The following is a 15,062-nucleotide window of genomic DNA, read 5'->3' as shown; positions in this document are numbered from 1 at the left end:
AACAATTGTGAGCTGACCTGAAAATGTGCTTCATAACAGCTAAATTAACTGGTATTATTCAATAAAAAAAATATATGTATCTTACACTTTTTGTGCATTTGTTTTTTCCAGTATATTTTTTTATTGTTTATTTTTTTTTATTTCAGTGTTTTTATTTCAGGCTCTTCTAATCAGGGCGTAATGTTAGCTCCACTTCTATTTGGCTGACTAGTCATTGGGTGGCTTGCCAATGTATTAGGTTTTCTTTAATAGGCCTACATAAAAATAGCATGGACCAAAGTGCTTGTAGGGAAAATAATTTATAGCTTCATAAACACAGAACTTCATTTCTGATGACAAATGTGGACCTAAACATGCAGGAGATCATGCAATGAGAGGAACCCAATATGCAGGATCCCTCAGGAACCTCCTGAAGAGAACATAGTGAATGGATTAATCTTATAACTTTGTCTCTGTGTAGTTTGTATCTTGCATATATATTTATAACAGATTAACATCAGACTATGAGGCACAGTCACAGTGTTACATAATCTGACAATATATACAGTACATAATACTTTTTTAAGAATAAACACTGACTACTGTAGACTGGTTGAAAATTATTTTGAAGTCTATGCATATGATGTTATATATTTTTTTCATATAAATCGTATTACCCCTTTAAATCAAGTAAACAATTTAACCATTTGATATTATGACATCACAAAAAAATATTAAATGTTATTAAAAATATCCCTTTCATGACACAAGGCTCTGTTTGTGGAATTTACATTCTATATTTTTTCAAATAAATATAGTAGTGTAAATATTTGAAACACTAACTCCAATAAGCTCAATTACCGTTTGACATAGAGACATGAAACCAACTGCAAAACACTTGACTTGTTTTTGGGAGTAAATCAAGGCCGGAGTGGCATTCGGGAAGATCGGGAGAATTCCCGCTGGGCCGGTCAAAAATTGAAAAATAAGATCTGAATGTTGATTGACAAACTTTGTATTTATTTATTCTAAAGCTCTTTTGAATTTAGTCTAGATTTAGACATGACACTATGGTGACAAGAAGCAAGTCTGTAACCAGTTTATTTTGAAAAGCCTTTGACTTTAAAAAGCAGCAATTGAAATGATGAAGTAACCAGACAAGGTTTTAAGGTTAATTTTAGGCGAATGTTGTACAGTAATGATAGAAACGTACCTCCCTAACCTAACACTTTAGCCTAAAGTAAACCTAACCAATAGCATTTTAAAATCTACAGCAAATGAGATGTTAAAAAAGACATCCTTACCAAACAATGCCTAAACCTATCCAATAGTGTTGGTCCTAAAATAATGCAATGGATGCAAAAATTAAATAAAAAGAAAATTTTCTGAAGCAACGAGCCAACCAACGTCTAAACCTAACTATAGACGAGGGCTATCATTCAACAGATATTAATAGATTCCTTACATCCACCAACATCAGTTAGGTACCATGAACATAGTGACAAATCACATTTTTCAAAGTTCAAAAGCTCTTTCCCCATTACTCCAAAAACTTTCAAACCTGGTTCTAGCTGACCCAATGGAAGAGACACATATTACACACTTTGTTTTTGTAGATCTACATCTTGCACCATTTTGAATTATTTATAAAAATGTGTTAAAATGACCTACAACCCCTAAACTACTTTAAGAACATCTACTCTCTAGCCTTAAATATTGCACACCTTTTTGTTTGTCCATTTTCATCTCAGGTGATTTATGTTTTTAATTGTTGATCATTTCTATAGCTCTCTGGTCATGTGACCTACTGACTCCATCCAAGGTTCAAAATGTCCACTGACCACCCTTCTATACTGGATAGTGTAGAGCGGAGGAGGGCAGGGCCGGGCTGGAACTGTGCACGCCCGGTCCCCAATCAGCCTGATGGGGGCTTGCAAGGGATAAAGATGGCCGAGGATGACAGTTCAGACGATAGAGAGAATTACAGGCAGCCCTGTGATAAATATTATTTAAATGATTAAACCGGTTCACGCCTCCTCCTTTCCCTTAACCCCTTTACATTAGTGTCGAAAACCGGGAAGGAGGAGCGATGCCCATCGCAGAGACCTCGACACTGCCGTCCACCCAGGGGAGTGCCACTGCCATCCACCGGGTGACGGAGTAGCCCGACCACCCAGATGACACAGCCACACACATGCACGCACCCACGTGTGCGCACACACACACATATGTACGCACACATACACCAACGCGCACACACACAAAAACACACACCCGCAACCTTTTTACTCCTGTGCTGAAAGCAGCGCATCCTACGTTGCTAGTTCTAAAGTGATGTTTTCGAACTAGCAATGAAGGCTTGAGCTGTATCAAAGCTAGATACACTTGATCAATACAACAGTTTCTATATTATCTGAAATATCTCTGGGAAAACCCCTCATGCTCCCCCTCTCACACACACACTCCCACACTCGTGAACACACATTATACGCGTAACGCACACACTTAAGGCCCAAACATACTCGTGAGAGAAAAGCAATCGTCATGTCAGTGCACTTCTGCATCTCAGTGAGAATGGAATAAAAAGTTATTAAGGTTTACAATGGGAATATGTCAGCACGCATCTTGGCAATTTTGAAGCTATGTTACTTCTAACAAGAAAAAAGGTAATCCCAGAAGAAAAATATCTAATTTTCTCAGTTTCTCTCTTTCGATCCCTCAAATACAAACTCACACACTAACTCACACATGCACAAACACTCTAACTTGTTACTACAGTAAGTGCTGCAGTAAAGCCTCCATTACTAGTTCTAAAGTGACGTTTTCGAAATAGCAACGAAGACTCGTGCTGTATTAAAGCAGGATACTGAATCTGTGATGAAAGAAAGTAGTCCCTCTCACAAGAGTCTTTTAAGGATGAAAACCAGAAAATGTCTTGAGATATTGCACACCCTTTAGTTTTTTAAATTTCATCTAACACAATTATACATGAATTTTCAATGTTTTTCCATTGTTTCGAATTTCAACAGCTCTTTGGTTACCTTCAAACAGCTGTCAGAATATCCAGTGAAAACTCTTCTATATTGCACACCCATTAGTTTTTCCATTTTCATCCCGCTTGATGACATAATTTTTGTTTAATGTAAACATCAGGTAGACACACCCTTGTCCTGTGTTTCCAACTCGACGGGGAAGGAGACATTAGCAGACACACCACATCCTGAGTTTCTGACCTGATGAGGAAAACCTTTTATATTGCTATATTGCTGCACTCTAGCTGAAAAGGGCGCCCAGCATTGAGGGACCTTATCTGACCCTTACGGACCCTCCAGCAGCGGAGCCCAGTCCACAGAGGACCTCTGCATTGGCAGACATTGCCTATCCCACACGGCTCCTCGGTAGAAGACATCTCCACTGCTGGACCAATCACCTGACTATGTGGAACGTAAATATAAACTTACTAAACCTCTTTCTATAGACCTTGGCATTAGTTTATAACTGAAGCATATGTTTTTCTTACTTGCTTAGATAACAGTTACCAGGGGTCAGCTTGTTACAAAAAATAGGTATATTATTTGTTTAATGATAAATAAGCATTATTTATCACCATTTTGCCAGAGCCATTAGGTGGTTTCCCATAAGGAGCATTCCCATACAATTCTCTCCCATTGCTACATTCACTTCAACAGCATTACATTTATCCATTCTGTGTTCAAATCATGTATTTGTTTTATTGTTTAATTCAGTACTTTCCTTTTGTTTATTAGTTTATTATCCTTTAGCAGTGCATATTCATTATTAATATTATTAATCGTTGTGGTATTTACTCTTGCATATCTATTGTTAATACATTTCAACTGTGTCTTCATTGTGTTGATGATCAAAGACTCTACTAATTGTCGAGACTCTCACAGATCCTTCAGATAAATCAGCTGACCAACTTTCCTCTATAGTTTACATTAATTCAAAAAATTTTAACAGCTCTTTTGGGAGCGTTCTTAACATGTTAATATAGTATTCTTAACTGGTACCCTGTATTGAAAAGGGGGAGGGGTCATCTGATACACTCATAACCAGACATTAAGTGACACGTGATCAAAAATCACTACGTCATTGGTGAATTGAGTAGAAACCACAACAAAAGTAAATAAATGTACACTAGAGAGTTTGCTGCTTCCTGCAAAAAAGAAAGAAAAATTATTTGATAATTCACCAAAGTACACTGTGGGGAACAATATTGAAAATTAAGTGGTGATAGATGTTACCAAGAAGGCTATGTGTTTAATTAAAAAACACAGTTTATGGAGAAGGGATTTTGGCACACTGGAGGAGAATGACACAGCACTCCCAGAGTTGCTGCTGCATACAGATGTGAAATGACCTTAAAAGGGAAGTTTTAACAAGATTCAGATAAGTTGTACCTGAGTTTCAGGACTTTCTCAAACAATCAGACGTGGTGAACGTGCAAAGCTGGAGGACATAAACGCTGTCTGCTTTAGTCCTACAAACTGCAATCACTACCTTGATTAATAAACATATGACTCACAAGATTAACTTTTCCAAAGATTTGAAGAACTGTTCTGTCTACAGCAGTGGGGATTTCTTTAAGACTGCAAGGGAAGCTCAGCTTCCCCTATAATGTCAAAAAAATAATGGTCAAATATGTACTATTGTGTAAACAATTTATTGACTAAAAATGCGTTAGAACACGTTCATCTCGAAGACGAGTTCGTTCAGAATCAGCTACATTACATAAAGCAGGTCGGCTGACTCGATTTACTTCTCATACATTCCCGTAGCGTCAGTGCATTTCCCTGTTGAAGCCGAGCGTCCATTGACTTCAATGGGGCTGCTCTGAACAGTTTTTTTCAGTGCTCCGAAAATAGACGGTCGCTGGATAAATGCTGCGATTATGTCCTGCCCACGGACGCTCAGCGTCTCTGGGGGTGAATGAGGAGTGGGCTGGCCCGGACTCCGGGCTTCCGCGTGATGATTGGAGGATCTGTCGAAAGACTGCATCTCCTTTTGATTGACAGCGAATCTGTACTATAAGAAGTCACTGAAGCTATTTCACGCTCAGTCCCATCGCGGATTTCTCGAGTGTAGTCGAAAGACGAACTGCTGCAACCTATTTCTTTATATTTGTTTGGCGAAATTGCTAGTCAATTTGCATAATACATTTCACACAATTATACACCACATTCCTTGTTTCAGTTTTACCAAGTTTAATATATTTTGTTTTAGAGCGTTCGTTCGTTCGTTCGTTCGTTCGTTCGTTCGTTCATTCATTCATACAGTAGGCTAGGCTAGCGTTGTACGGGTGAAACTGCGCACGATGGCAGACGGTGCTAATATTGTCGACCTGATTTTGGCGAAGCCATTTGAAAGTCTTCCTTACGAGGAAAAAATTTGAATTAAACAGCAGGGCAGATCAACACCTAAGATTGATTTAGTGCAAAAAATAGGGTAAATAAGTTTATAATGTAGGCCGAAAATGAGCTTCCCCTCTTTAAAAGACCAGCAGCCGCCACTGGTCTACAGCCATGTCATGGCCTGCATTACTCTCAAAACATAAGCTTGTGAGCCAAGTAAACCATTAAAGCAATTTTGTTATTGTTGGTATGAAGAGTGCTTAACAAATATTGGATCATAACATGTCAGCCGTACTGATGTGGTTCCCTATCTGTCACTCACTCGACGTTGTGACGATGAGTTGACACTAGGGGTCGCTCCTGCGGAGCCCAGACATCTCTGCTCTTGAGAAAAGGCCAATGGATATTGGCGTGTGGAATTTGCATGCCACTCCCCCAGACATACGGGTTTAAAAGAGTGATGCTGCAAACACATATCAGATATCTTTTTGGAGCCGAGCAAGCATGTCACAGAGCTGAATTCCTCTGCTGCCTCCATTCATCTCTACACGCTGTTGGAGCGATTCTCCCCCTCACACACTACGTTGTGCTGAGCATGCACCCCTGGGCGCTTCAGCAGCAGAAAAAGTTCACAGAGTGAATAACTTCGTTATATATATATATATATATATATATATATATATATATATATATATATATATATATATATATATATATACCTGCCTATATATACATATATATATATATATATATATATATATATATATATATATATATATACACTCACCAAAGGATTATTAGGAACACCATACTAATACTGTGTTTGACCCCCTTTCGCCTTCAGAACTGCCTTAATTCTACATGGCATTGATTCAACAAGGTGCTGAAAGCATTCTTTAGAAATGTTGGCCCATATTGATAGGATAGCATCTTGCAGTTGATGGAGATTTGTGGGATGCACATCCACGGCACGAAGCTCCTGCTCCACCACATCCCAAAGATGCTCTATTGGGTTGAGATCTGGTGACTGTGGGGGCCATTTTAGTACAGTGAACTCATTGTCATGTTCAAGAAACCAATTTGAAATGATTCGAGCTTTGTGACATGGTGCATTATCCTGCTGGAAGTAGCCATCAGAGGATGGGTACATGGTGGCCATAAAGGGATGGACATGGTCAGAAACAATGCTCAGGTAGGCCGTGGCATTTAAACGATGCCCAGTTGGCACTAAGGGGCCTAAAGTGTGCCAAGAAAACATCCCCCATACCATTACACCACCACCACCAGCCTGCACAGTGGTAACAAGGCATGATGGATCCATGTTCTCATTCTGTTTACGCCAAATTCTGACTCTACCATCTGAATGTCTCAACAGAAATCGAGACTCAGACCAGGCAACATTTTTCCAGTCTTCAACTGTCCAATTTTGGTGAGCTCTTGCAAATTGTAGCCTCTTTTTCCTATTTGTAGTGGAGATGAGTGGTACCCGGTGGGGTCTTCTGCTGTTGTAGCCCATCCGCCTCAAGGTTGTGCGTGTTGTGGCTTCACAAATGCTTTGCTGCATACCTCGGTTGTAACGAGTGGTTATTTCAGGCAAAGTTGCTCTTCTATCAGCTTGAATCAGTTGGCCCATTCTCCTCTGACCTCTAGCATCAATAAGGCATTTTCGCCCACAGGACTGCCGCATACTGGATGTTTTTCCCTTTTCACACCATTCTTTGTAAACCCTAGAAATGGTTGTGCATGAAAATCCCAGTAACTGAGCAGATTGTGAAATACTCAGACCGGCCCGTCTGGCACCAACAACCATGCCATGCTCAAAATTGCTTAAATCACCTTTCTTTCCCATTCTGACATTCAGTTTGGAGTTCAGGAGATTGTCTTGACCAGGACCACACCCCTAAATGCATTGAAGCAACTGTCATGTTATTGGTTGATTAGATAATTGCATTAATGAGAAATTGAACAGGTGTTCGTAATAATCCTTTAGGTGAGTGTATATAAAACACACAAAAAGAGTGATATTTTCTCTAAAAGAGTGGCAGAAACGGAAAGCTTCTTTTTCAAGATGCCTTAACGTTTGTGTTTATTTCCTGGTTGCGGTCGACGTCTCTCCCTGTCTGATGGCCACGATCGCTGCCTTTTGTGTCTGGGTGCCACCCACACAGAGTCAGCGTTTGTGGATTGTTCATGTCCTCACTGCGAGGACATGACAATGGCTACGTTGCGGTCGCGGCTCGCCCTCGTAAGAGTGCAAGCCACCCCAGCGGGGTCGGTTAGCACTGGGGGCGATATGGGGACCTCAGTGGGAGTTTCTCCGCCGGGTATTCCTCATGAACCTCCCACACCCCATCACACTCGTATGCTCCAACTGAGCGCTGGGGCGAGGTTGCCGGTTAATTTCATGGTGGACCCGCCATCTCGTTCATTGTGCCTGACGAGGATGAGCTATCGATCGTGGCATCGAAGAGTGGGTTCGTTATGTCTGACACTAAGGACTCGGCTGGACTCCCACCCTCGGGTGCGGCGGCTCAGTTGCAGGCTGAATTGAAGCTGATGGCCATGCTTGCCTGGGCAGCAGTGAGTGTCGGGCTGTAGTGGAATCCTCTGCCCCCCATGAACTCTCGCGGCTCGACGATTGGTTCTTGGGGCCAGAGCGCAGTTCACGTTCCGCCCCCGTTCCTTTCTTCCCGGAGGTCTGAAATCCTTTCAGAGGCTCCTGGGGCATATGGCATCGCCGTGGTTTTGTCAATTTGGGATGCACCTGGCCATGACCCAAGTGGAACCCCAGATACCGTACCTCCACACGCCCAATCGCGCACTTCTTAGGATTTGCCCGCCCGCCGCAGCGATCTCAGGACGGCCCTCAGATGTTGCATGTGCCGCTGCCAGTCATTGCTATAAATTATGATATCATCTCAATAGGCAGCGGCGTAAGCGGTGTGAGGTCTGAGGATCCGATCCATAAGACGCTGAAACGTGGCTGGTGCCCCAAACAAACTGAAAGGAAGTGTCACAAATTGGTGTAATCCAAACGGCGTAGTGAAGGCGGTTTTCTCACGGGACACTGGTGTCGAGGTGATCTGCCAATAACCCTTCGTTAAATCCAAGGTCGAATAAAAACGAGCAGTACCTAACCGATCGAGCAGTTCATCAACACGGGGCATTGGGTATGCGTCAAATTTAGACACTGCGTTGACTTTTGGGTCACTTCCTCTTTTGTTTGAGCGTCCTGCGTCACTCTATATAGCCGATCTTTAATCATGGCAAAATACGGTTATGAAATGGCGATGCCCGGCCAAAGCTGTTGACCATCAATTACTCTCACTTGGTCAAGAGCATGTTTAAGGGTTTCGTCCCGCGACTGCTCTAGAGGGAAGTCCCCCTCAGGGAATTCCCTGAGAGGAGGGGTGGCCACCTCGCCCCTTCCCTCGTCATTCAGAGCAGCTGAGGACCGCCCCGGCTCCTCCTCCCCTGCCAGAGCATCGCACACCGCACACCTCTTTATGCAGGACCCATCCGCGCAAATACCCTCTAAAATATCTTTCAAACTCGGCCAATCAGTACCCAAGATTAGCGGATGAGTGAGGCGGGAACTAACCGCTGCCTCCACACTATGGTTTCTTCCCCTGAATTTAATCTCCAAAGTCACCATGGGATACTTGTGAACATCCCCATGCACACACCTCACCCTCACCAGTTTAGCTAAACCCAAAGCCCCGGGTTGAACCAAGCGTTGGTGGATGGTGGTCTGATTGCAGCCGGTATCCAGCAAAGCTTGGTAAATACCCCTCTGATCCTTACCGGAATCCGGTATGCTCCAGCCCGATTGGGGGCAGCCTGCGGGACGTCGGAGACCTGCACCACCGTCCCCACCTCCATCAGCAGACACTGATCCCGGAAGTGGTCCGGGTCTCCGCACCTCCAACAGGCCGGCCCAGGCATTGCGGCCGCACTTGTGCTGACACCTGAGGAGGAGAGCGGCTGAATGACGGGGAATGGGAGGGTACATTCTCCCAAGGCCGGGAAGCTGGTCTCTGGAAGTCAATTAAATTTAAACAGAACATTTCAAAACAGAACTTGTATCAACTAACACATCAAGAAATAACACTTGGCAAATTCCATTCATTTTCAACACATCTGTTTGTGTGTTTTACTTTAATAAAAGGAACTGTTACATAACTTTTATATAAGTGAATAATACAAATAAAATAATAAACCTTATTGGGGAATCAATAGTGATAATGAACATAAAAATAACTGATTAATTCCAAACCAAATCAGTTAGAACAGTAGGCTATGCAAATCATTGTTAATATTTATCATTCACAGTTTTTTAATTATTCATATTAATGAATATTAAGTTAATATAAAAAAGATTTTATGAAATATTGTTTATACTAAAGAGCAAATGCAGAGTTTAAAATGGTTTCAAATTACTAACTGCATCTCTGTATGTTTTGTGGGAGCTTAATTCATACCTAATATCTCCTAAAAGGTAAGAGAATAATACTCTTTTTTTTAGATCCCCAGTGAGCAGAGACAGACGCCAAATGAATGGCTTACAGTAAGTGTAAAAGGATCATTAATTTAAGTCCTCTCCTCTTTTCTGGGTGGCCCTTGTTTCATACTCACCACTTCGAGAGCTCAAGGCAATATATGTATGTCTGACTGTCACAGACTTTGCTGGACAGTCCCCGTTTCTGTCTGTTGGGCATGTTGGTGCATGTATCTGTGTTTGTCTCTCTCTCAGTATCATGTGTTGCAGGTGCCACTTGGAGAACGGCAGCTCCATTGCCAGGACTGCAGCTTGTTACTCCACTCATCTCATCATCAGCGGCACCTGGTTCTTAATACCCTTCCCCTATTTATTATCTCCCTTGTCTTCTGTTATTGTTTTGTGAGTTTGTTAGCATGTGAGGCTTTGTTTTTGTGAGGCTTGAGGGGCGGAGCCCTGGAAGGCTCGAAGGGCGGAGAAATTATGAAAATTATTTTTGAAATAAAAACAAAAAAGTAAATACATGTAATAAAATGTATATTTATATATTGAATGAAATAAACCAGTACAACAACCCTAAAATAAATCTGAAGTGTGTATTGTTTGGACATTTTATTCAGTGTACAAAAACTCATGGTAACATATTCTATGAAGCCCATATTTATAATAAGTTGTAAAGGCATTATACTACATTCATAATGTCTCTTAAAACACATTAAAATAGGTTATAACTTCTCAGAAATAATTATAACTACAGTAATAATACATTATCTTTCCCTATTCATAGTTATACTTAAGGGTATAATGCATTATAACACAAGTAACATCCCATTTTAACACAGAAGTTAATAAAGTTAATGGTATTAGTGCTGTATAATGTAAACAGTCAAATGTCTTTATGATGTGATCATATTATAAGTGCTCTTTGTCTGCTTTAAGTAAAGTTACAAAAGCAATATCTTCTTATAAACAGCCATGACATAAACGTTTAACACAATATTTTACAAGTCAAGCTTATACAGTTTTTTTTTATTCTTAAGTGCATTTACATGTGTGATCAGCATTCTTTTTTTTCTGATAGAGAGAATTTCTGATATATTTGAACCTTTTAGCTTTACAAGTGTTTTATGTAATATCTCAAAATTGACATTGAATGTGTGTTATTTTGTATTGTTTGCATGTGTAAAGTATATAACGTCCAGCATGACTTGTAATGTCTTATAACCACTTACAAATATATTATGGATGTTTATAAAAAGACATTGCTTTTGTCACTTTACACACCTTTAAATGTTTTAATGCATTATACTCTAAAGCTATAGTTATACATAATTATAATTATACTCTATAATCTATAGTTATCTATGAATTGGTAATTATTATAATGTATTTTAATTGTGGTTACAAAAATTTATTACTAATGCATTATAATGCCTTGACAATGCATTATAAATATTTATATGGTTTTCATAGAAAGTTTTACCAAACTCATGAGTGATAACAGACAATTTCAATGTAGGTTAAATGGTGCTTTCAATATTCTATGTGGTAGTTCTTCGAAATACAGGCGCATCTACTCAAACTTCCCCCTAAATTTATCTCATGGGATTGAAGCATTGCGCTTAGGTATGTGCATATAGGCCCTAATTTAATCTTAGAATGGAGCTATTAATAGTACACTGTAAAAAAGCCAACTTACAAAAAGTCCTCCCAATAAACATAAAACAGTAAATTGAACTTAGATATTTTGATTGGAAGTGTTCATGCGTGATACTAAGTTCATTCAACAAATTAGTTCCTTGAATGTTAAAAACGTGCAATGTTTTGTTGATCTTACTAAGTTGTTTTCGATTTCATTGAATCTCGCGATTCTCGTCAGCGCGTGCGCAGTTTGAACATTGAACGCATGCGCAGTTTGAAACATAAGCTACTTCAACACAGAGTTTCAAAAAGTTGATGCAGGAGCAGGGTTGCCAGATTGGGCGGTTTCACGCCCAATTGGGCGGTTTTGCAATCTTTTTTGCGGGCAAAAATGGGTTTGGGCGGGTGGATAAAAATTGGGCTGGTTTCGGATCAGTTCGGCGGGTTTTTGTAGCCGAAAGATCGGTACTTCAGATCCTTCTTTCGGGGACTCTCTGTTCAGTAGCCTACTCTCACTCACTCACACACACACACACTACAGGTCTGGCTGACGTGCCCCCTAAACTCACAACAGACACTCCCTCTCTTCAGCTCACGTCACGCACGCCGGCACCGCCCTCCCTCAAACACACTAGATTGCGCGGGGTTTTCAAACTTAGCTAGCTGACTGACACTGACAATATGCCAAAGTGGCAAAATATAGAAAAAGTTACAGGAAAGAGTGGGAAAGAGATCCAGACTTAAAGTCATGGATTGCACCGGGTGCAGAAGAAAGAAAGGCACACTGTAAATACTGCAACGCTGATATCCGTGCTCATTTAAAAGATCTTAAAGATCATGCATCCACCAAGAAGCATAAGGCAAGGTGCCAGCCAACGGTCAGACAGTTAGCAGAGTGGGTGAGTCCAGTAACCCTGACAACAATGACCAGAAACGACGAGAACTGCGGATAGCAACGTACATTGCATGCCACACTGCCATTAATGCTGTTGATGAACTATCTGATATACTGAAAGATGAGACAGGTGCATTCCAGATGCACAGAACAAAAATCTAAATCACCTCTCTGTATTGTTCCAGAGACATGGCTCTTCTCATTCAGCACTGCGGAAAAATATAATTTCGGGTTTGGCCTTAGAATTAATTAATATGGACATTTTTTCCATATTAATTTGTGAATATTTTAAATGTTTAATAAAGGGGCAAAAAGTCATAAACAATGCGTCAATATTTTTTATTTTTTTTATTTTATAAAAATAAATATTTATTATATATTTATTTTATTTATTATACAATATATATATTTTAACTGCATCATTTGCAGTTCAAATTCAAATTTTGGTGTTCAACTTTGTGTTTTAAAAATACAACAACCGTTAATTTTTGATTACAGGTTAAAAAAGGAAAAACGAATGGACGCAAAGTACACGGACCAATGGGTAATTTTAAAACTCGTTAATGATTATCATGTGTTTAAACGAGAAACCATAGCGAGAAACAAGCCAAAACAAATTTGGGCGGTTTTTTGTGCATTCTCGCGGTTTTAGACGAGGTTTTGGGCTGGAAAACCTTGCTGGCATCTGGCAACCCTGTGCAGGAGGTGAGAAGACGACGATAGCGCCAGCGGTTTCCAGAAGTTGATGCTGGTGAAAAGTGGATGACAGTGTCCTGCCTAATCAATCCGATTTTTTTCCTGCACAATAACTAGTATGTATTAATCATAATCGCCTATGTTATTTGTCATATAGATGTGTTGTGCTCTTTACAAACTGATGGTGTAACGTAATCACTCCTGATGTGGAGGAGTGGTGTCGTCTGATCAATCCAGCTTTTCTTTAAAATAACCGCTGTGAATTAATCATGTTTATAATCGTCTGTATGTTATTTGAAATATTTAACGAATATTGTGTTCTTCACAAACTGACGGCCTAATTTCATTTCACAGTGTGTTACTGATTTCGCGCACTTTTTGGTCCTTTTCGATGCTGATGTGAAGGAGTGGTGTCGTCGTGCCTGATCAATCCAGCTTTTCTTTAAAATAACCGGTGGGTATTAATCATTTTTATTATCGACTGTATGTTATTTGTCATGTGATTTTGCGCTGTTCCCAAATAGACGGCCTAAAGTTACTCTAATTTAGCAGTGTTTGTTACTGATTTCGCACACGGGAAATGTTTCAATCGTTTTAATAATAAGGTCATAGAGCATCTGCAGATTTTATAAACAAAATATATATTTTTTATTTTTAGGTGACTGACATTACCTCACATCGGAAAAGAACAGCTCTTAAGGGATTGCCAATTTTTCTGCGTGAGAAGCCAGCATGTTTACTCAAGATGTGCCTGGTAAATTACCATTTCCATTTCTAAATCCTTTTTTATACTATATTTTACATGTATTCAGGTTACTTACACAACAACGATGATGATAATAATTATTGTTATATGTAAATGTACATTTCCATTAATACCCCCCCCCCCCAAAAAAATGAAAGTTCTTTCATCTTTTACTCACCCCCAAATTCACACAGGTTTAGAACAATGTGGGGGTGAGTAAATGATAAAACAACTTTCATTTTTGTGTGAACTATCTCTTTAAGGCAAAGGTTGTAACAAGTGAATGCTTAACATTAATGAATGCATTGAAAGAAAATAGTATTGTTTTTTTAGTCGTTTTTGTGGGAATTATCCCTTGAGGCTGGAGTTTCTCCTAGAGTTTTTTTTTTTTTTGGGTCGAATTAATTGTGTTTGATTTCTATGTAGACACTGGTACGTCCAAGGATCTAGGTCAGTGGATTACAGGCATATCATTGCAATTTTCAATGTTGTTCTGACAAAAAAGTGCTGTGCATTTATAACAGCTGAGTAATGTTTGTGGTTTACTCAGATGCTTTCAATTGTTTTGGGTTCTTGGACACAATAGTAACTTGGTTTTGAGGAACTCTTAGGTTGATGTTAAATTATGCAATACAGTAGTTTTCACATAATTGTTCCTTTAAAAATCAACCAAAAATGTTAAATACATGTGAAAATGTGCCTCATGCCACAAGACAGCTAACGTATTATGGTGTACTTAACACTGTGGATTTCTCTAACATGCATTTGTACCATGCATGGAGTTAAGTGTAAAATGCATAGAGTAAAGAAGTTAAAATGCAAAGTCTGCCATACAGACTTGGTACTGTAATGTTGTTGTTGTGCATTGACACAAAGTGTTTAAATAATAAAAAGTTAAAAGTTATTTGACCCGTGTTATGGTCTGTCTTTAATTTAATTAGACTACTTAAGTAATTAATCCGTCTATATGCCTATAGATAATAGGCCTATTTGTGTTCAGTAAACCAAAAATATTGTTCCGTTATTTATTAGGTAAACATGACTATTTATGTTGTGACAACTTGCGATGTTAATGTAATATTTTAAGTTGGGTGGACTTTAGTCCCTGATTGTCAAGTTTACTCAAAAAAGCGCTTGCGATAAGTTGCCTTATAATTTAAAGTTGAATCAAATTGTTTTTTTTACAGTGTAGGCCTAAATGTCATTCATTCTATTATAAATAGTGCAAAGAATGCT

General features: G+C 39.6%; 1 long non-coding RNA gene across 1 annotated transcript; it reads left to right on the top strand.

The window, feature by feature from the left end:
• The first annotated feature begins 13,059 nt into the window (after positions 1 to 13,059).
• On the top strand, positions 13,060 to 14,670 carry LOC127640856 (uncharacterized). The gene is made up of 3 exons (XR_007970133.1): positions 13,060 to 13,197; positions 13,436 to 13,535; positions 13,740 to 14,670. It is a non-coding gene; the product is annotated as an uncharacterized LOC127640856 (long non-coding RNA).
• The last annotated feature ends 392 nt before the right edge of the window (positions 14,671 to 15,062 follow it).

This window comes from Xyrauchen texanus, chromosome 4 (assembly GCF_025860055.1).
Source record: "Xyrauchen texanus isolate HMW12.3.18 chromosome 4, RBS_HiC_50CHRs, whole genome shotgun sequence".
NCBI lineage: Eukaryota > Metazoa > Chordata > Actinopteri > Cypriniformes > Catostomidae > Xyrauchen > Xyrauchen texanus.
Note: the sequence above shows the minus strand (reverse complement) of the source record. Positions and strands in the feature narration are given on the sequence as shown.